We start from the raw sequence: 22,752 nt of genomic DNA on the forward strand, positions 1-22,752 counted from the left end.
ATAGTCTGCCAGCGCTGCAGGAACCATTTCACCATTTAGGCTTACAAGGTGATTCAACCCCTTCATCACCTTGTTCCATTGTAAAGTGATGGATTCGGGGACATGAACCTTATGAGTAACACAGGTTACTTTTAATCTGTGGAATCAGATATGTGTGTATTAACAAAGCTCTTTGGAAGTTCAGATAATGTTTATGCACCTTTTTCACATAATGTCAAAAAGGGTGTATAATGATCTTTTAATGAATGTTGGAGAAATGCAATGACCCAGCACTTGATTTACTTCCACCTCCAGTAAAAATGAACTTGCCATCACGTAATGTCTTCCTCTTCCTTAGGGAGGAAGCCTTCCAGTCCTGGTATTACTAGATAAATCTCCTAAGGCCAGTATGTTCACTGTCATCTGCCAAAAGACTCATACCTCTGGGCTATAATAAGTCTTATGAGAAAGGTACAGAATTGTCTATCCTTTCAGAATGGAACACAAAGCGTCTTGTTTATGCTTTCTTTTATTGTAAGATCCAGAGTAATAAGAATAATAAATATAAAGAAATACTGCACTAACTAGCTTTGAAATTACTATGTTCTATTGCTTCAGACTCATTTTAGTTTCCTGGACATAATCTACTGCTTAAGAAAGCCAAAGTCATCTGCAAATGCAAAGTATTTCAGTGCTGGAAATGGTTTTGCATTCTTACATTACTGATCTGAGCAAATGCTGACAATAATGCTATCCAAAACTACTAACGAATGGTGAAATGACTATTTACAAAGACAAACTGATCAAATAAAGCATAAGAAGCAGACTTGTCAAACAATCGGTAGCATTTCTTTATCCTTTTTACTACTCCACACTTTGATCCGTAAATTATTTACCCTTTCTAATCTGACAATTTTGAATCATGGACCTCATATGGACCCCATATTGGAGATACCATAAACTTGGCAGACCTTTGGGTGAATCGCATGGTGTCTGGGTGTAACTGAAAATGTTTTGAACAGACAAATGCATTTCCCTTCCCGAAACTTTCAGCTGGATACTGAACTAAATCCAAACTCGAATGGTTATTAAGATAACTACATAATAGCTCCCAGCGAATATATTTGAAGTGCATGAAAGAAGGATAGTTTCAATGCCACACAAGCTTAAATATGTGAGAACTTATTTTCATTTGCAATACAGGTATAAGATCTGTTATCCGGAAACCCGCTATCCAGAAAGGTTAAAATTACAGAAAAGCATCTCCCATAGACTACATCATAAACAAATAATTATAATTTTTAAAATGATTTTGTTTTTATGTGTACACAAAAATTGAACCACGGGAGCACTTACCGCTCAGCTCCAGATGTGCTACACACATGCCGAATCCCAGACAGCCATAACATCAGAAAGAAGCTAGAAAAAATGCAAAGCACTAAAAGAGAGCTGCATAAAAAAAACAGTCCTTTTTTTATTATTAAAAAATACAAACCCACATGTACATCAATGGACCTACATTTAACACATTTCGTCACCTTTTGCCACTTCCTCAGAAGCATCACAAATGCTTCTGAGGAAGTGGCGAGAGGCCAAGAAACACGTTTATTGACTGAATAAAAGGACTGTTTTTTTATGCAGCTCTCTTTTAGTGCTCCGCATTTTTTCTAGCTTCTTTTTATGTGTAATAATAAAGCAGTGCTTGATTCTAAGATATAATTAATCCTTATTCAGGCAAAACAATCATATTTAATGCTAAAATGATTTTAATGTATGAAGATCAAAATTACAGAAAGATCCATTATTCAGAAAACCCCAGGTCCTGAAATTCTCGCCAACAGGTCCCATCCCTGTAAAGCATAAAGTAAATGAATTAAAAAAAAAATCTTCAAACCAGTGTCTCTCTTTACGATTGAAAAAATCAAATTCTATCTATTTCTTTGTAACCATAAGACTATTTCTATTTCTCTTTGGGCAAAAAAAAACCCTGTCCTGTAGTCCTGCAGTTTATTGGCCCATGTATTGGGCGCTTTGGATAGGCTGCCTGTCTGATATTTGGCCCCACAGCCTATTGGTATAATAATCAGCCTGACTGAACCATGGGTTAGCCAAATTAGACAAAGATCCACTCATTTGGTGACCTCACCAAACAACATTATCTTTAAGTATATGGTAACCTTTAGTCCCACCATACCCCTAGACAATATTTCAGGCAAAAATAATTTTTAATTTAAAGATTCTCACAAGACCACAAGGATTTCTATTGCCTGAAATCTAGTTTGGTAGATAGCCCAAAACTTAATGATATATGAAATCTGAATTTCTAAATTGACAAAACAGCACAACATTATTAATGCTTGGGTAAAAAAAAATAAAGCATGAAATGCATGTGTAATGGCAATATCTTTTAAACAAAAGCACATTGTTTAGATTCAGTTTTATTATACATTAATCTGGTTATAACAGTTATTGAGTAAAACTCATTTGTCAGTTTGGGCAGTTACAGTTCTATAAATAATGTTGCCTGAATTTTCTTAGTCATGATATATAATATAAAAGGAAAATAACTGTGTGATTATGACTTGGGTGTTATAGAGACACTTTATTATCTTTAGCAGTCATGCATATTAGCTGAACCCATGTGTTCATCTAATAAAATATTCTGCTTTAAATGGATATTAATTCAATATTCGTGTAAACATTGCAAGACAATTAGCTATAAATGGCTAACCTTGGTCACCAAATAGTTGAATAGAGATTACTTAATGAGCATGACAGACCACATTGAGAGGGTTGAATTGAAATGATATCATTGATTACATGCTTGACCCAACCATTCATAATTCACCACTGGCCATCCATGATTACATTCTTCAGGCAGAAACAAACTTCAGTATTATATAAGTGAGCACTTGAATTTGTTTTTCAAAAAAAGCAGATTAAATGTGACCAAACAATACATTTATAGCATTTATATGCTAAATAGAGCAAACCCAAGTGTATTTATACAATATGTATTTGTGGCTGTATTCCATTTAGTTCTATGCCAGTTCTGCTGTTGATTAGCCTGTTTTCCATGTACAGTTTACTCAAGAAAAAAACCTGTCAATTGCAAGACAAGATGCTACCAGTCAAACAGAAACTCAGAGGTGGGATAATGTGAAATGCTTTTAAAATATAATAAAATATATGCATTTGCATTCATTCTGGTTATCAATATCTACTTAAAGGCCATAAACAGATTACTTTTAGGGTATTCAAGTGACACAAGAAACATATGGCCACACTGTAATAGCGAAACCCCTCTGACTCATTAATGCAACCAATGAGTTAAATAACTAAAGGCACTGAATTCTTCTTGATTGCTTTTCATGGTTAGAAATGGGAAATGACACAGTCGAGTAGGTACTGCAATTATTGCCTGAAACCATAAATAACAGGAAGTGATCTATGACAATCTGCAGTATTTTGGTTGCCATTTCTTGTAGCTGCAAGAAGAGACCTATACAACACCAAACAAAGTGTGCTTGCTCAGGTAAAAATGTATGGCATTTATATTTTTTAAAGTTATTTGTATTGCAGTTTTTAATTCTAATTTAAAGAGTGGCATCAGGAGCCTGCACAACCAAACCATTTTGGTTACTGCATGCCAGGAATCAACTTGCGCTCATCTCCGATATATCCAAAAATGATCATAAAAAATAATTAGAACAAAAAAATGATGCTGCTGTTTATATTTTGCTTTAAAGTATCTTAACGTTTTGTAAGTTTGATGTTCTTAGCTTTTATGATGTTAATGATTTTGACTAAGGGGCTGATTTACTAACCCACGAATCCGACCCGAATTGGAAAAGTTCCGACTTGAAAACGAATATTTTGCGACTTTTTCGTATGTTTTGCGATTTTTTCGGATTCTGTACGAATTTTTAGGAAAACTCGCGTTTTTACGCAAAAATCGTATTGGATCCGAAAAATTCGTACAGAATCCGAAAAAATCGCAAAACATACGAAAAAATCGCAAAGTACCGATCATTACGAAAAAAACGCAATCGGACTCCATTCGACCCGTTCGTGGGTAAGTAAATCAGCCCCTAATTGTCAACATTTCTAATTAGAATGAGTGATACCTTTTCATTTGCTGCAATGAGCAATGCTAATTAAAATTGATTGTACTGCTGTAGTGGTGTAGCAGTGAGGTCAGTTTTATTTAAACATCACTTTATTGTACTCCTGTTGGGGAGACTTGTTAATGTGTGTATTTATCGCGCTTAGTAACAGTTTGACCTATGCAAGATCTAACACATGTGCCTAAATGCTAGGAAGCAAACTGTGTAAAAATAAACTCAAATAAATAACCAATGGGGGAGGGGGAGAAAGGATTTTTAGAACTGAAGGGAATTAACCTCAGGCAGCCCAGAAGCCATTTAAGATGGGTATAATCTATAACAAATTAATCTTTATTACACTCTGCATATTCTCTCATATGTAATCTAATCACTATTTGTTTGAAATATGTGGCATTTTTATTACAGTGAGTTTTGAATTTTTAATACAGTTTTTTTTCTCGGCAAAAGTTAATGAATCCTAATGATTTTGACTTTGAAGTGATATGAACAGTCTTTCTGTGAACAATGTTTTTGGATTCATTTTTTTTGGTGTTACCACTTAGATCTATAATCTCCAACAATCTTAAGCCATTTATCATTGGGGTTTCAGTTATTGCCCGAGGTGATAATAAAACAGGGAAAGACTGACTGGACACTGTATACTCCCTTGTCCAACACAAGTTAAATAAATAGCTGATGCTGAGCATAGTTTTTGCCTACTGTTTAAATCTTTTTTGTTATTTCTTGAGCTAAACATGGACATTGAAGCTACCTGGAAGACCTTTGCTAACCCACACATTCCAGAAATGTTTTTTAAATAAGACTATAATTTTAATGCAGTTTAGATTTGAGGAACAACAGGATCTGAAGCTGACAAGAGGGGTAAGGAGAGCCGTTGGAGATTATATTTAAAAAAAATAATAATAATAATTTTCAACAATATTCACATTATAGAAAAGGGAAACCATGACATTCCATTTCATCTATTGGGTTCATTTTGTTTAAGGTCAACAATACTATTTCCTGAAGAAGTTAGCCCAATATCCATGCTCAAGTCTACATTAACTATGGATATTGTGAAAATGTTTTACAGAAGCATTGAACACCAATTAAAAGACAAAAGAAAGACAATAGAACACTTACCTGGACCTTTTACACCTTCAGTAGAATCATAACAATGCATTTGGGATTTTGTGAATTGACTACCAAGCCAAAAGATGTCATTACCTTTCTGATTTAGCCAAAGGATGCAGTTATGTCAGTAACCACATCCTGTCTTGCTCAATAACATCAGTATTTAAAGAAGAATTAGCTAGATTCACTGACACTTGAATACAAATGAAAGCAGGCAATTTGCTGCACATTAGCACTAAGTCGGCTAATGTAATGTGACTATACGTTAATTCACTTGTATGAATATTTCCATCATGAGACACTTCTTGCCTCAAGCTTTTGCTTTAGTGACAGCAAAAACCACTGCAGAAAGTCCAACCGTCTCATTTTCTCAGCCTGCCCTGTATGAATTTGCCAAAAATGCAAAAAATTATTCATGACTATGTTCTTTCGGAATGTTTCATCTCTGTAGGCTCCAGAATTCAGAACCTATTTTTATACAGTTTAGCAAGTTTTAAATAATAATCTTAGCTTTCTTGCAATATTGGATTCTTGATTTTGGTTCCCTTAGCTGAATAAGTAAAATATATATGCACACTGTGACTAAAGGGCATACAGTACACACAAAATGTTCCTTATTAGGATAACACAACAGACACTTTTCTAAATACTGCTAATAAAACCCATAAGGCTGATGGTAGACCCAAAAATGCTTTCCAACCTGTGATAAAGTCAGTCGCCAGTGGGAAAACATACAGTACGTGTCACTTTGGCTTTGCAAAATAGCCCAGTTACCTTGCTGAAAGCATTATCATGAGATTATTCACTCACGGTAGAGCAGATTTATTGAAGGCGACTAATCTTCAAGAGTGCCAACAGCCTAATAAATTGTATGAGTTAATATGGTTGATCAAGGAACAAACCCATCCTCAGCAACTTCAAAAGTTTCACTGTGTAAACATTGAAATCAATTGACTGTTTACCAATTGTCTAAAAACCTAAGCAATGGAATTCATTTAGACAAATCTGCTAAAATAGAACCCAAGAAGTCGGGCAAACTGGCAGTACAATGTGACATTGCAAACCTTGATAACTTGAAAAAAGAAAAGGACAGTAACACTAAGATAAAAATTGTTCCTAAATGAGCGTGCTTCCTGTAGTACCCCAAGATACTGGATACAGATAAAAGTATTTTCATTGTGATTGAAGATATGTTATATTTCTTATGTGCTCTCTCAGCAGGTTGAGGGAAACAATTTAACTTGGCCTTTTTTGCCTGCTGTGTCTTGGCACAGTTTTGACTCATGACAGGAAAAAAATTGCTCCTGTAGCCTGATAAGAAAAGCATATCTCTATAGTTCTGGCAATATATAGATAATGTTAGTAATATTGCTGTAGATTTTAGATATATATTTATAATAGCAAAGTTATATTTTAATACTATCCTAGTAGTAGAATAGCTCAATATTTCTGATTTTATGAAAAATGCCTGAACCAATGAGACCAGAGTTATGTCAAATGGCAACATTATCCAGAGCCACCTTGAAATCCACTAACTGTCTGGTAGATCTCACTCATTTATAGATTTGTATCTAAAGAAAATTTGTGTTACATGCGTTGTTATAATTTTGGTATCTGCATTTTTTCCACTTACATATAGTTTACAAGTTACTGAATTTTATCATTGTGCATTTCAAATTTAAATTTGGAGGTTAAGTAGTTGTTGATAAATTGACAAGATGGCTGCCAAGCAGATTAAACCAATTTGCAGGGGCCACATCAAGACTAAATAATGATGAACATGTACTAATCCTAAATCAGTAAAAAGCAATCTTGACTGACCAAATATATTGGCGGATAGGCTAAAACTGAGTTACTGTTGTAAACCAAGTTTACCCCTTTGTAATGGAAAAATAATTCTATATGCTGTCGTACATAAGGGCTGCATTTGAACACATTTGTGAAATGTATTCTCTTAAGGAATTTTCTTTAAATATGACAATTTCCTCAGAAGACCACATGTATTATACATATACATATATACATATTTAAATAATCGAGGAATTCATCTCAGGAGGTATAAAAGCAATCTACCTTGCAGCCCTATGAATATAAATGATATTACTACATTAAGTCATTGCCTATTTCTGAGCCATATTCAAATAGCAATAAAACTCCACAGAGGAAAAGACAATAAAGATTACAAGTATGCAGGGAATTACACTGCTTCAAACTGTGTTTAGGAGAACAGTACTACTGGAATGAGGCAACAAATGGACCTAGACATCTTTCTTACATAACTGTACTACTCATATCTATAAATACAGTTATACTAAAAGAGCTTAATAAATAGCTGACTCCATTTTATGATGGATGATTGATGAAGATTCCAGAAATGGAAGCCTTGGAACCTAGCCTCAATGCTTGCATTACATTATGGGAACATTTGAGGGAGGTGCTAATTTCCAAGCTACCATAAACCCAGATTAATCACTGGGAAAAAATCAGATGCTGTAAACTAGCAAATGAAAGGGAGGATCTGCACCAAACGAATATTCAAGCAATTAATGTCCACACTATGTCTAGTGTACATATAGGGGCACATTCATTAAAGTACGACAGGTCTGATTACAAAAAATGTATATTTTTTCTAAAGTTTACAACTTTTGCGCATTTTCTGTGATATTTTCGTTAATTTGCGCAACTTTTTCGTACTTTGCGTCAATTTTCGCGTATTTGTTGCAATGAGTTTGAAAGTTTCGCATTCAAGCTTCGGTATCGTGACTTTCCTTGTGCCAGGTTGGAGCTTCAGAGTGCCATTGAGTCCTATGGGAGGCTTCCAAAATCATGCACTGAAGGTTCAACGTCAGAAAGCTTTTGCCGCTGTTTATGATCATTTGGATACTGAAAATGTTGTGATAAACGATCGTTTCAATACGAATTTCGTACTTTAATGAATGTGCCCCATATCATCAAAAAAGGTTGAACTTGATAGATGTGTGTCTTTTTTCAATCTAACTTACTATGTTACTATGTAGTATAAATACTTTAACAAACCAATTGGTGGTGTTATTCAGGTCTTACCAAATATTTCCAAACTAAAGACATATCTTTATTATCATTAACATCTGTTAAATCAACATTAAAGGGATGCACACTGCACATGGTCGACAAAACAGATGGACTCTATGGCCAACTGTACCTATGTGCCTAGCCCTCCCCCCAACCATTGCATATGCCTCTACTGCCTACCCCTAGTCTCAGCCCTGTACCATGCACCAAATAAAGTATAAATTCATATACTATTATATTGCACCCCATTCCTTAAGCCCTCCCCCAATCACCTTAGATTTATAAACCTTACCATGCCCTTGGAATGTATCCCAAATGGAAAAAGTATACCTGAAATGTTCAAACTGTTTGACAGGTTTACATCCAGATGGAATCTGGGATGGTTACTTCTGGAGAAGTGCTTTGTGAAGTGTTTTTTTTTATCTCTATTGTATAAGCAAAGACAGCTACCCAAAAGCTAGCCTCTCTTCATGGGTGCTAGGATTACTTAGCTACTGATATAAAATAATACATGGTTTTATGCATTTAGGCCTTTGACTAGCCAGTGTGTTATTCTGTCTTCATACTTTCTTTTATTCATTGGGGTAAAAAATACATTTAAGTATGGTACTGCCATTTGTACGTTTCTCTTAAAAGCTTATCAGAGGTTTTATACCTCGTATTGTGATGTATCAGTAGGGCTATATTGAATGAAAGGAAGAAATTCAGTGTCAAAGTAAAAAATTCTTATAGTGCATTTTGCTGTTCAGTTATTTACAGTACATTAGTAAAAGCAAAAGGAAAAATATAATTCAGAGGGAATTTCTCCCTCTTTCAGTTGAATGAGTAGTTATTTTTGTTTACAGAAAGCCTGTTTTCTCCTGTAGCATACAATAGATAAATAACTGGTTTGTTCATATGGCTTACATCACTCTTTTCAGTGAAAAATGGGCTTGAATGTGTGGGGCAGGTGCAGGGATCATAGTGAATTTTATGTGGATTCTGGCAAATGCCAGAGGGGCTGCTGTAAGATGCCATAGACAGTCAAGTCTTGGTCTTTACCTGAAATCACCATATTAATAATAGGTTGGCAATCACTGAAGGTTAAGGGGCATCACTTAAGTTCACATATCTGTGTCAGGCCAAATATTTAGAAATATCTATAAATATTTTTAAATGCAGCATAATGTATTGGTAATTTGGCATATTCTGACCTGGGTACATTACATACTAACATCCTGCTTCCACACAGCCTGCATCCCCCTCTATTTTGACCATCAAGTCCTGAATCTAAAATGGTGCCTGGTTTACAGTGTCTCTCAGGATCTGGGAGAGGGAGATAATGTTAAATCTTTAATCCAGGTGCAGTCTTAGATTCTTGACATACTGGTTGTAATGGAGGGGCATGCTGGCAGTGATAAATTAGTTATATACCCAGGCCAGGCTATTTTTCCCATGACAGGTAATTTCTTTACTGCCGTTGTGCATTAATGGCATTCATTTTGTGTTCAGTGTACTCAATGCAAGTTATGTGTGTGCAAGGAACCCCTAGTATGGCTGGTATGAATAACATCATTGTGCTCAGTTTTGTATCCATTCTAGCACTCTGCGGTTATGCTTGCATTTGTAAATGAGCCCTATTATCTCAGAAATCCTTTCCAGCTTTTAGACTGTGAAAGTACAGCAGTCTCCTAATCACAGAAAGGAAAATATAAAAAACAACCAAGGTATTATGCCATAAAGACGTACATATGCATCAACAGTGGATGGAAAACAGATTTTCAATTTCAATGCTACAGACCAAATCTTATTGACTTTGTTGTAGAACACATTTCGTTAATAAATACCTGGGTAAAGCCTGATTGTTTCATGCATAGATCAGAAATATATATTCTGTCTCCTTATTACCAGCAATGCAGCCCTACAATTCTCATAACTTAATATAGTGTTTTGCAGATGATACACAGGTTTACCTCATTTTTTTCCAGTCTATTGTGATTTTTTATGTCTGATCACTGACAGGGTTCTGTAATCTAATGCTGCATATTGAGCTGCTACTGAAACAAAAGCTATAGCTTTCCTTTTTCCAGTACAATTAGAATTTCTCCTAACTATATATTACCATGCCCTCTGCTAGAACTCATCATTGATTGGGCTTTCTAAATTACTATGCAAAATATTCCATTGTTAGTTTAGAATATGATTCTTTAGCAAGTTCAATTCATATTTAAAATATATTTTTAATATATTTAAAACATATGTACCCTGTTTTTTTTTTTTTTTGCTTATCACCCATTACAAATTGACCCCACCCCAAGTTACAGCTTTGTGACAAAATGGCACTAGCATTTTTTTTCTTTCTGTTTGCCTTTTTTACCCTTGGGGCAGATTTATCAAAGTATGATTTTCGTACCTTTAAAAAGCACGATACAAAAAAATTGTATCAAATACAATTTTTTTGTATTGTGCTTTTTAAAGGAACAGTAACACCAAAAAATGAAATTGTATAAAAGTTGTGTGTTTACTTCAGAAAGTCTACTATAATTTATATAAATAAGCTGCGATGTAGCCATGGAGGCAGCCATTTAAAGGAGAAAAGGCACAGGCACATAGCAGATAACAGATAAAACACTATTGTATTCTACAGAACTTATCTGTTATCTGCTATGTAACCTGTGCCTTTTCTCCTTTTTTTCCAGCTTGAATGGCTGCCCCCGTGGCTACACAGCAGCTTATTATATAAATTATAGTAGTGTTACTGTAGCAAACACACCAGTTTTACCAGTGCAGGGCAACAGTGCATTATATTTTTATTACTTGAAAGCTCTTTCATTTTTTGGTGTTACTGTTCCTTTAAAGTATGAAAAAATTGTATTATGACTTTGATCCTTCTGTGCATGATTTTGGAAGCCTCCCATAGGACTCAATGGCACTCTGCAGCTCCAACCTGGCCCAAGGAAAGTCTCCCATAGGGCTCAATGGCACTCTGCAGCTCCAACCCGGCCCAAGGAAAGTCTCCCATAGGGCTCAATGGCACTCTGCAGCTCCAACCTGGCCCAAGGAAAGTCTCCCATAGGGCTCAATGGCACTCTGCAGCTCCAACCTGGCCCAAGGAAAGTCTCCCATAGGGCTCAATGGCACTCTGCAGCTCCAACCTGGCCCAAGGAAAGTCACAATATCGAAGCTTGAATGAATCCGAAACCTTCGTACTCAGCGCAACAATACGAAAAAGTTGCAGAAAATACGCAAAGTTGTAACCTTTAAAAAAAAATTAAAAAAAAAACCTTTAAAAAAAATTCGGACCTGTCATAGTTTGATGAATATGCCTCTTAATGTTTAGATGAAGACCTATCATAATTTGCTTCAAATTTAAAACCAAAAGTTAAAATGTGCAAAATTTAGGGCAAATTGCTTTAAAAATATTGAATTTGGTAGTCTGTAAATATAATTTAAATTATGTATTTTTATTTGCAAGTCTGTCTCATTAAATTCTATTTATACTTGAAGCTAGGAAGCATAGCTTATGGAACCACATTGTGACTGCAGCTGTCTCTGCAAGGCTTCAAAAAGCCTACTTCAATCATTTGCTCTGTATTCTGGTATTTGGCGCCTTTATAATGGGGAATTAATAAGCATAAGAAAAAAATGCAAAAATAAGAAACAACATTTGCATTTTGCAGTGTAGGAATTGGTAGACTATTATCATTTTGTAATTTTTAATTGCACATACCAGTAATTAACTTATAAAGACCTGCTTTAGGTAGACTTTTAGAAAAGTCCTGCATAAATTGGATGGAATTATTTGAAAATTGCAATTTTTCCAGAGAACATTATTCCATTTTGTTAATTACCAATGAACCCAACGAATTAAAATGTTGTAGAACACCTTAGTTCACAAATGGCTTTGGCATTTGGCATAAATATAATAATATCTATGGTATAGTAAGATGCCACCAAGTACCCCCTATTGTTACTGTAAATATCAGGTTATGATGTCACAGAGGGGTTTCATGGCCATATAAAAGCACAAGGTCAAAAGCCAAGTAACTGACCTTCAACATCCTCCTATTTTTTGACAGGGGGTTCTTTACTTATTATAATACACAAGTTTCAGTCATATGACAGTATTTACATCAAAATTATAATTGATTACATCACTAAGCACTGATTGTAAGGATATACAGTAACTGACATGCTCTTATGTATTATATAGTGAATAATGTACCCCTTACTGTAATTTATAAAGATGTTTGAAGCCACAGAGGAGTCACATGACCAAATAAAAGCATGAGGCTGAAGGCCAAGTGCTTTTATACTTCCCATATCTTTATAAATGTTAGTAGGGGGTACTTTATTCATTGTAATGTACAGCTTAAATTTTTTTTAGTGTTACAGCATTTGTTCTAAAGTAGCTCTCAGTTTTTGATCCTGTTTTACAACAAAGCTGCCGTCCCCTCCAATCTCATACATCCTCCCTTCCTTCTATCCTTATGCCCTTCTGTTCCACCTCTGCCCCAGTCCCTGCAGCCTGTCTGTTTCACATCTGTAGCATACCCCTCTACTGTCTGCCACCCTGTCCCTTTAAGCTCTGCTTCCTTCTGCCCCATAATTGCACTTTGAACTTGCACTTAAACTTTGCTCTCTCCTGCTCATCTGTTCAACATCTCCTGTCAGTTCTCCCTGTGCTGCCCTTATACTTTGACTGCTTCCGGTGTTTTCATTTATCACCCTGTGCTGTCTCCCTTTCTGGATCATCTTTTTTGACTGCCATGGACCCCAGCGGTAAGGAATAAAGGAATAGCAGAGGAACTGGCGGTTAGAGGGGGGAAAGCAGCAGCAGGTTGGAAGCTGGTTAGTAATAAAGTGTTAAAATTTGGAAGCCATCAGTATTTTACTGAGTTGTAAACATCATAACTGTAAAAAATTATGATGATTCATAGACCTGCCCCTTAGGGGTTTAGAAGAATGTTTTAATAGGATTATGAACTGAGGTAGCTTGAACCAATATAGATTAATTATAGATTATGGAAAAGCCACATCCTTACATTTAATTTGTGATGAATAGTCCCAGGGTATCCACATACTTGAGCTACTCTTATTCAGACTAATGAGCTTAGCATCTTGACCCACTTAGAACAGTAAAAGAGGTTGAGACTGGAGCCAATGCTGTCATAGCTTTGTTCTTTAGTGTGGAAATACAAACAAGTTATTAATAAAAGCAAAGTGTCAATAGCCAACATGAAGCTGAATGAGCTTATAAACTAGAGGGACTAAATATATATAGAGAGCAATTCTTTTAGCTATAGGATGTAATAGGGGTCATTTGCTTTACTTCAGGACACAAGTGCTAAGCACTAAGGGATGCATAAAAATCCAGCCCAGAAATTAGTAAAAATAAACAGCTGTAAAATGATATTAAAGGATATTAAAGGAGAAATAACATTTAACAAACAAGTAAGGTAGTTGAGTTACATATTATGTATTGAGATTATTTATCAGCCCCACAGCAAGAACAGTCCTTTGGCAGAAGATATCTGTGCCCCAAAGGTGCCCCCAGTAGCTCCCCATCTTTTTTTTCTGCTTATTCATAACACAGGATCTGGTAGCTGAGATTAAGGACAGACTCACAATATACTGCATATATAGAATATAAATGTAACAGTATAAGGCTGATTGATAATTAATTCAAAGTTTCATTACATGGCAGCCCTAAAACATTCACAATTAGCATTAAAATGTATTAATCAGCCCTGTAGCATCAGCTTATGTTACGGGCAAACCTAATTTTCTGTTTGATGATTTGTGCTGACCCCTAAGCTTAGCTTCTCAATAGCTGCCCAGAGCAAGTGACCATGTACAGTGTCCCTGACACTACCACACAAACCTAACAAACAAAACCAGACAAACCTAAAAAAATCCAAGATGGTGAGCTCATGCCATAACTTTGAAGGCCTAGATTATTAATGTTGTAAAGCTGCTGAACCTTAAGGGGGGGTGCATTAAGCTCAGTATTTTAATTGGGATTTCTAACCATACAGTATCTGTTTCTAGGGTTTAGTTCTCCTTTAAAAATGTTACTTTAAGCTGGGCTATCCCTTCAGTAATTACAGCAAAAAGTTAAACCCCAGTGGTAAATGAGATGCTTTGAGTGCATGAAGTTCTTCTGGCTTATACTTTGATCTATAATCTGGAAAGCTAATGAAAAGTTCTCTTATGACACCCCACAGTATATCATCCATGAAAACCAAGACATATGAAATCAAGGTTGTCTGTGTTGTACAATCATGTTCCTGTCTGTACTCAGCTATCTGTCCTTCTGAGCCTCTCATCTTCTCCTGCCTTGGGTGAAATATGACTTTGAATTTGAGTTCTTACAAAGATATAGTACAAGGAGATGAATTATAGTAATGCAATTTACCCAATTATCCTTTATTTAAAATGTACAACTCATCTTTTACTATTCTTACTACCAATGCCTCATTTTACGAGGTTAAGAAACTGGAAGGATATCATTTTTCATTTTATGAATCTGCTTTATGCTGTGACGGTTCTAGGTAGAATTGATTTAAAGCTCCTTATAGAACTGCCACTGATATCTTTCCCTGGAAAGCTGGGTCTGAGTTGTCTTTTGCTGTTTTTTTTTTAAAAAAAAATATTTTCTGGAATCTCATTTAATCATTTTTATAAATGTCTGACTTCCCATTAACAATTTAACATGTCCTTGGTGTCACATTGATTCATTGCTCTATGAAAGATGAATGGCCTGAAAAAGATTTTTTATCAGCCTGTTGGATAATTTTTCATATATATATTAGAACCTAAACACATTTTTGTTATTAGATAATGTTGTAATGTGTTTATTACAATATACTGTTCTATTTGTTTTCATGTTCCAGGGACTTATACAAGCTTAAATAACTTGCTGTTTCTATCTTATATCTAGGGGTGATCAGATGGTATTCAGTATTTGGATCTAGTACTTCTGGTGAGAAGGCGTGTGTGTACCTCCACAGGTAAACATTTCACTATTATATATTTTATATGATTTGACGTGTGTAAAGAAAAATCATACAATAATCTTGAAATGACTCCCAGCATATGGAATCATAAGTCAATGAAAATGAATCAAGATAGGCGCTTCAACAAAAGCAATGACATCAAAGTTATCACAGAGGATGAAAAATCAATTCGACAATGTTCTGATTCTGGGCCTTAAAGTACTGCAGATATATATATATATATATATATATATATATATATATAGTAAGCACAAACAAACCGCACTCACAGGACTTTTGTAAAAAGCAAAAAAATGGTGTTTAATTCAATGTTTCAGCTCAAGCCATCTTCAGGACACACAATTACAACATGATCAAGTAATGAAACATATAGCTAAAAAGGGCGCCTATACCATTTCACTGTCTTAATTGCATTTGTGCATTTCTTTTTCTATATTTGAAGTCACAAGTCATGTTCTTTTTCCCTTAAGATAATTAGGGACAGTTATTAGGTTCCTGCTTTAATGTTAATGTCACATTATAATGTAAAAACTTGTTTTTCTGTACATATGAAGGGTTATTCTTGACCCCAGGGGGACCCAGTTGCAAAAGCACTAAGGGGCACCCCTTTCTGGCTATTCTCTGCACTGAGCATTGGAAGAAAAATATGGCACTCAGTGACAAGTACAGTGGTGGAACTTTTAAGGACAGGTGAAGGGAGTTGCAGGTTCAGACACAGCAATGAATTAGTAAAGGGAGCTCTGGTGCTATTTGCACACATCCAGATGCAGCATGCAATCGAAAAAAGATGTCCAATTCGGGAATTTTTTTGTACTTTGCACACTGCATCTGGGTTTGCAAATGAGGCCTATGGTCAGTGACTTAGATATATAGTTAAAAAATATCTTGGCGGATTTCATACTTTATAGGAAGGTGCATCCCTTTGTTGAGTGAATGTTTAGAAGACAAGCTTCTAAGGGCTGTGGGAGATTATTCGCCCGCGGCAAATCTCCCCGATATGAGAAAATGTAAATGTGGGATGGCATATGCGTGCCCACGATTTGCGGAAATCGCAGAAGTTGTGTATGCCATCCCACCGGCGATTTAGTCGCCCGCAACAAGGGAGATTTGTTGCGGCCGACTAATCTCCCTCGTGTGCCAGAGCCCTAAAGAGTAGAGTGCAGTAAGATCAAATCCAAGTTATCTGCAGATAGTTTTGTGGTCATGCAGATTACTGCTCAAAGCAGTAAGCAGATAAGGTTGCCATTGCAAAAGATTAAACATGAAATATCCAATTAGTTGTCTATTGTCAATTAGCCTGGTTACAACTAGAATAACAAATGTTTTCTAATATGTTATGTTTGAAATTATTGTGCTTGTCAGTATAGTACTGGACGTAGGAAGAATGATTATTTCATGTACTGAACATCAGTTATTCATTCATTAATTTATATGCTGTAATCTATATGCACAAGATTAAACAGTAATTAAGACTTTCTGGGTGCATAAGATTCTTTTCAAAACTTATTGAAAATATATGTTTTTCTGCTTTTGTTGTTAATATATTGTTGCAGATTCCAGAATTTTTATCCTTTCTCAAGAAAAACATACAATAAACACAATTAACATTTAGCACTTCCTGCAACTGCCTTTAGGTGTTTTAGGAGATGAAAAATTAGTTAATGTTAAGTGTCTTATCTTGGCAATCGTGTTAAGCACATCATTAGCAGGTTGTAATAGTCAGCATGGAAGCGATACAAATCTGTGTTTTCTATAGAAAATACAAATCCTGATTTTGTAGCTGCATAATTACTATTAAAAAAGGACTTTCAAACTAAGTAACTAAATATAACATCATTTACCAGTTTTATAGCTGCAATGATGATACAAAATGGCAATCTTAACAAGTCACTAGACACATAGACACAAAAAATGCTCCTCTTTTTTGAATATTTTCAAATTTGTCTCTACAAACAAATGTCTGCTAAATGCCATAAGGCTAGCTCTCGTAGAATCCATTCTAAGCAAATAATAGTATTTATAAAGAATTATATATATTTCCTCTGCAATAATAAAACAGTACATTGTACTTGATAGTACCTCAGCTGCATAAATCCATATTGGTGGCAAAACAATCCTATTGGGCATATTTAATGTCTGAATGATTTTTAGCAGACTTAAGGTTAAGGAGGTCCAAGTTATGGAAATATCTTTTATCTGGAAAACTTCCTAAGTATTCATTTTTAAAACAATTAAAGAAGAACAGTGAAAGTTCATTAGTATTAAAATGATGGAAAAGGTTTTTCTTCTTATAGTCACCCATTTTGGCCATATTACTGACTTTTTAAACTGGCTATATGCTGGATTATCCACTTGTTTTGGCAAACCATAAATTACCCAGGCAGTAGCCCAAACGTCCCAGATGTAATTATTGGCCTGTATAGTACCACCTCTACAGCCTGCTGCTGCCCTTTTCATCCAGCCTGACAGATAGAATCCTGGGAACTAACCAAATATTGATTGAGAAGGCTGTCATACTAACCATATACAAGAACTTCCCTAGTCAGTAAGGAGTGCTGGGGAATGTTACCCAGTAACATGCACTGTTGAACAATTAGAATCAATTTTAATCAAGCATTACTTTGCATATTCCCCTGAAGTATATTTCAAGTACACAGCTGTTAAAATTTGGTTGTCAAGTAGTTTTACTGACACTGTATTTGTGACAATTTAGGGGAAGGTTCATTCATCTTTGAGATCTTTAATTTTGCTGTGTTAATACATTTGCCTGGCAGAAAATAGTTGCTTGCAACTTGGCTTAGAAAAGTCTTTTAAGTTGATGGATCCTCTGTACCCTAAAGTGTAGGCAAAATATTGCATTTAGTTGTCTTTTATTATTTTGTTTCCTTATTTATACCTTTTTATAAATATTTATTTCTCTTTAGTAGTTTAGTGTGCAGCTGTGATGCAGTTTTCTTTTGAAACTACTTTCTTTTGCAACCAAATTGTACATTATTATTTTGTTTAATTCTTAATGGCATTTTTGATGTATCACACCTTCACTTGCATTCTTTGGTTAGTGTGAGTTGAGTTTAGTTGGCAGATATGACAATAATTACGTTCTGGGCAAGTCCGAGAATGAGACCCCAGGAAGCTACTAATTATATCTCCATGATGGTTTCAAGCTGTTTTTGTTCACTGGCTGACAGAACGGGGTATATTTTATTAGAGGGTAGATAGCAAAATGCAGAAAATGTAATGATGTTTATGTCATGGCTGACAAGCCCTTTTTTTTAGTGATAAGCAAATCTGTCCTGTTTTGCTTCGCTGAAAAACAGCAACAAATATTGTGAAATGCAAAAATCAATGGGTGACAATTTTTTAGGTGCAACTATTTATGTGCTACATTTTTTTCCTCACTCAAAATGCATTAAAGTCAGTGAGCATTTTTTCTCACTCCTACAGTGAATTTTGAACAACAATTTTTTCTTACGTGTGACAATTTTTTCTTAAGCCTCTGACTTTTTTCACTTTTTTTCAGAGAAAAGAAGGGTAAAGCAAATAGGAGGGGGCAGAAAAATACAGAATGCCAAAACATAGCAAGGTTCAGAAAAGTAAGGCAGTTGCAGGAGTATTTAAAGAGTTCTAGATATTTTATACAGAAAAAGAAGAGCCAGAACTGTAGCCTAACTATAAACATTTATGGGCTGCATTTGAATACTATTATACCATGTAGAATTTGACTTATGACGCTACTGATTAAGGCTCCATTCTACACACAATATTACATTACAAGTGAAGTTTAGAGACCAAGAAAACATTTAAGTTGTCAAGTGCTCTGTTAAGTGTGTCTGATTTCCTCATTAAGGATCCTTTCCAGAGACAGTGCCATTTGTAACCATGCTTAAACTGCTACCTGTCTGCTGTGGTATAATATAACTGAGAGACAATCAATCTAGTTAATATTGCTGTTCTTATTGGTTTGAATAAAGCAATTGGCTACATATTTTCCTCTGCCGCTAACTGCTTGTTATTAGCGAATAAAGGAAACTGTCCAAGTTTTAATAAAAGTTTCTCTACACTAGTCCTAAAGATTTAGGTAGATAATGTTTGCATACTTTGAAAAGATCTTATCTCAGTCTATCATTATGCCTTAAGTAAGCATTACATCTGCAATGAAATGCTATTGTTCCTTGAAGGCAGCCCTAGAGAAGGTTATCTCAAAATATCCTAGGCTAATACGATAGCTTAATTTTTCCTGAACTGAAATCATGTGTAAACGCAAACTTGATTGGTCTCATTCTGGCTACTTTTCTTATTTTTTATTTTTTTTTTATTTGGTAAATAACAGTAGTTTCCATGTCATTATAATTGTTAATACATTTTTACATGGGAGAATTATTGAACTGATTACATAACGTAACTATAAATCAAACAGTAGACACTTAAGGAAGTTGTCAAGAGTCAGCTAAGAGCTTTCCATATGTGCTCAGCATGTTAGAATGGGATTCTTGCATGTTACTGGGAAGTTCCATTTACCTTACATCCATTTTCCTTGTGCATCCTTTTATTCTATTGGGCTTTTTTCCCACAATGCAGTGTTTTTCCCTAAATTCCAGCATCATTGTGGTCACAATGGGCAATACGATTTGTGCAACTGAGCTGCACCTACCACAACTGTGTCAAATTTGATAAAATTGCTGAACTTCATATTGCTCATATGTCCTTACAAATCAGATGCAATTGCACAGAAGTCCATCAAGCATTGTTTCCATTGTTTGGGTTTTGAGTGATGCCTGGACCTAATTTTTTAGGTGCAAGTGTGCTTCGCATATTGATGCTGGGTACAAAGGGAGCTTAGCGGTAGCTCCAGGGTTTCCCTGTGTCAATAGGCGCAGCACCACTCAATTTGGAGCGGAAGACAAGAAGGGCTAAGAAGTGCCGGAAGCAACTAAAGGGAACTGCAAGGAGCATATTTTAATGCAAGCACAACTAATAAAAGTGGTTGTACATGAAACTGACTGCAGGGAAATTGCTGGGACAGCAACTGCACTTGCGGACATAGATTAGACCATTATATATATAGGGTCAAAAGTCACTGTTCTAAAACATTGGACTCATTTAAATGAAATGTACACATTTCACACTTTCAAAAAAACTAACTAAATATATATACTGTATAAACAATACAGCCTCTAGGATTCACTACAGTAGTTTTCAGTCTATGCACAGTCATTAGTGATGTACCTGTAGATTTAAATTGCACAATCTGTTTTAGGTCTTTATAATGATATATAGATAGAGATACAATGAACTGTACATCTGGTACACATCTGTCAAGCTGGTTCTCAGATTCATCAAGATCTACAAGCGCCTCACACTAGCTGGAGGCTTGCTTGAGGGTAGGAACAGAAAGCACAGCAGTGATGAGAGGCTAGAGAAACAAGTATCATAGTATAGGGTCAGGCAGAAGAGTAGTCGACAGATCCAGGCCAGGCCAGGGCAGGCAGCATACTGTAGCTTCACATGCAGTAGTTAAAGCACAGATCACAGCAGATAAATCCGGAGTTTGTAATAAGGCGAAATTAAGAGACTTATAAGCATCATAACCAGTCATTTAGTAAACAGTGCACTAAACTTTAGTGTGGGGATGTGCTGGAATGCATAGGCGCCTTGTGTATCCACAGAACCGGAAGGAAGACTGGAGAAGTTGGTGCTCCGGTGAGGTGCCTTACACGTATCCTCTTTTTCCCCTTCAAATAAATGATGTCAAGTGTGCCAGATGTCCACACCAGGGTGGCTTCATCTATACGTAACCCCTATTTTCAGCTCTACCACTCAAGGTTTATATTACCTCTTAAAGTGTGGGGCCACAGTATAAAATGTAATATAATCATTTGTAAGTCAAAAAGTACTGTTTCTTATCTGTGTGGCCCCTATTCTCATTTGTCCCAGGGGCTTCATTAAATCGACCAAAAAAGAAGTCATTTACATGCTAAAAATAAGATTGTAAACTATATGTATGGATTTATGTGAACTTAGCTAATATAAAAGACATGGTATTGCCATATTAGAAATGGCATATTTCAGTCTTTCTGGACAACAGGTTTGCGCTAATTGATCCCATACTTGTATATTGATATCCGGCTTGCTTGTGTCATGCAACTGTAAATATAAAATAAGCTCACTATCCTTATGAATTGGCATGCCAATAGTGCAAAAAAACAGCTACATGTAGTCTCCCTTCCATTTTGGTAACCATGGGTCTTTGTCTATCGTTAGCAAGAGATCCTCTGCCCTCACCCATTATATAGGACATTGAGACATTCTGTGAATTAAGCTACCAAGAGATGCCCTTCCCTTTAAGCAAAACAGGAATTATTTGTCCATATATTGCAGTATACTTCAAGCTGGCCAACTACACCAAAGTCCAAACCATTATGCACAGAATGTCTTAATGTCCTATATAAATTGATAATGGTTGTGCAATGGTGTGAGTGCAGAGGACCTCTTGTTGTTGTCTGTGTGAATTTTTTGGTCGCAGCCTCATTGCACCCCCACCTAATGGTTAAAATTTAGTTGTAAGTATAATAACTTGCCCTTTTTTGCTATGGTCTTTGTCTTGGGCAATAGTCTTGCCCAACAGGAATAGGGTTCCTGTTAATGACTAAAGCTACAGTCCAGTAAGCAGATCAGTTAATCTAATTCCAGCATAATAATAGTATTAACATTTACCTATGGATACTAATGTCACAAACACCTATTTTGATGTCCTTTTACTCTAAAAGGCTGCTATTTCCTGCAGATTTCCATGAAGTAAAGAATAAGGTTATACAGAGTATCAAAATGTGAAATGAAGTGTCAGCAGGACTTTGGGGGATTGATGTCTATGGCAACATCTTAATAACAAATAGTGAACTGCTTAACATTGTTAAGGATAACAGCCAGCATTTGACAGTTTTTCCCATAGTTATATTTAATAACTATCCATCATTCTGTTGAATAATGGTCCAACCAAGACAAATACAGGCTTTTTTTTTTGCTCCTAACTGTAATAACCTAGATTTCTTTACACTAATACAAACATTTGCTCAAAGGTACTTGAGAAACAATTTTTAAATCTTTGCCCAACTGGCTAATTTTCTAATCTTTGTTATGCCAGGAAAAGCAAGTAAATTCATTTCCTCTCAAGCAGCTTATGTAATGACAAAGAAGACCATTGGTGTAAATACACATTGCCCTAGCTTGCACTGCTGATGTTTTCCTCTCATTATATACATGCAAATCAGACATACTGTGACTATTCTGAAAGCACAAGGCACATTATAGGAAAACTTCACTGGTTTACTGGAAAATATAGAGGATGTTTGGCTGAGTACCTGCTTTCTATATATATATTTTACTAAGTTAACATAAGGTGTTTTTATTAATAAGTCCTGAGAAAAATAATTGTTGATTCAAAGTAGCAGTAGTTATATTGCCCTAATATAAAAGTGCAAGCTATG

General features: G+C 35.5%; 1 protein-coding gene across 10 annotated transcripts in view; it reads left to right on the plus strand.

The window, feature by feature from the left end:
• dab1 (Dab, reelin signal transducer, homolog 1) overlaps nucleotides 1-22,752 on the plus strand; it is a 418,200-nt gene that overhangs the window by 169,325 nt on the left and 226,123 nt on the right. For all 10 annotated transcript variants that reach the window (XM_031899802.1, XM_031899803.1, XM_031899801.1 and 7 more), the window contains one exon: nucleotides 15,193-15,262. The gene's annotated coding sequence lies outside the window, so the exon portion shown is untranslated. The remainder of the gene's footprint in view (nucleotides 1-15,192; nucleotides 15,263-22,752) is intronic.

This window comes from Xenopus tropicalis, chromosome 4, assembly GCF_000004195.4.
Source record: "Xenopus tropicalis strain Nigerian chromosome 4, UCB_Xtro_10.0, whole genome shotgun sequence".
Taxonomy (NCBI): Eukaryota; Metazoa; Chordata; class Amphibia; order Anura; family Pipidae; genus Xenopus; species Xenopus tropicalis.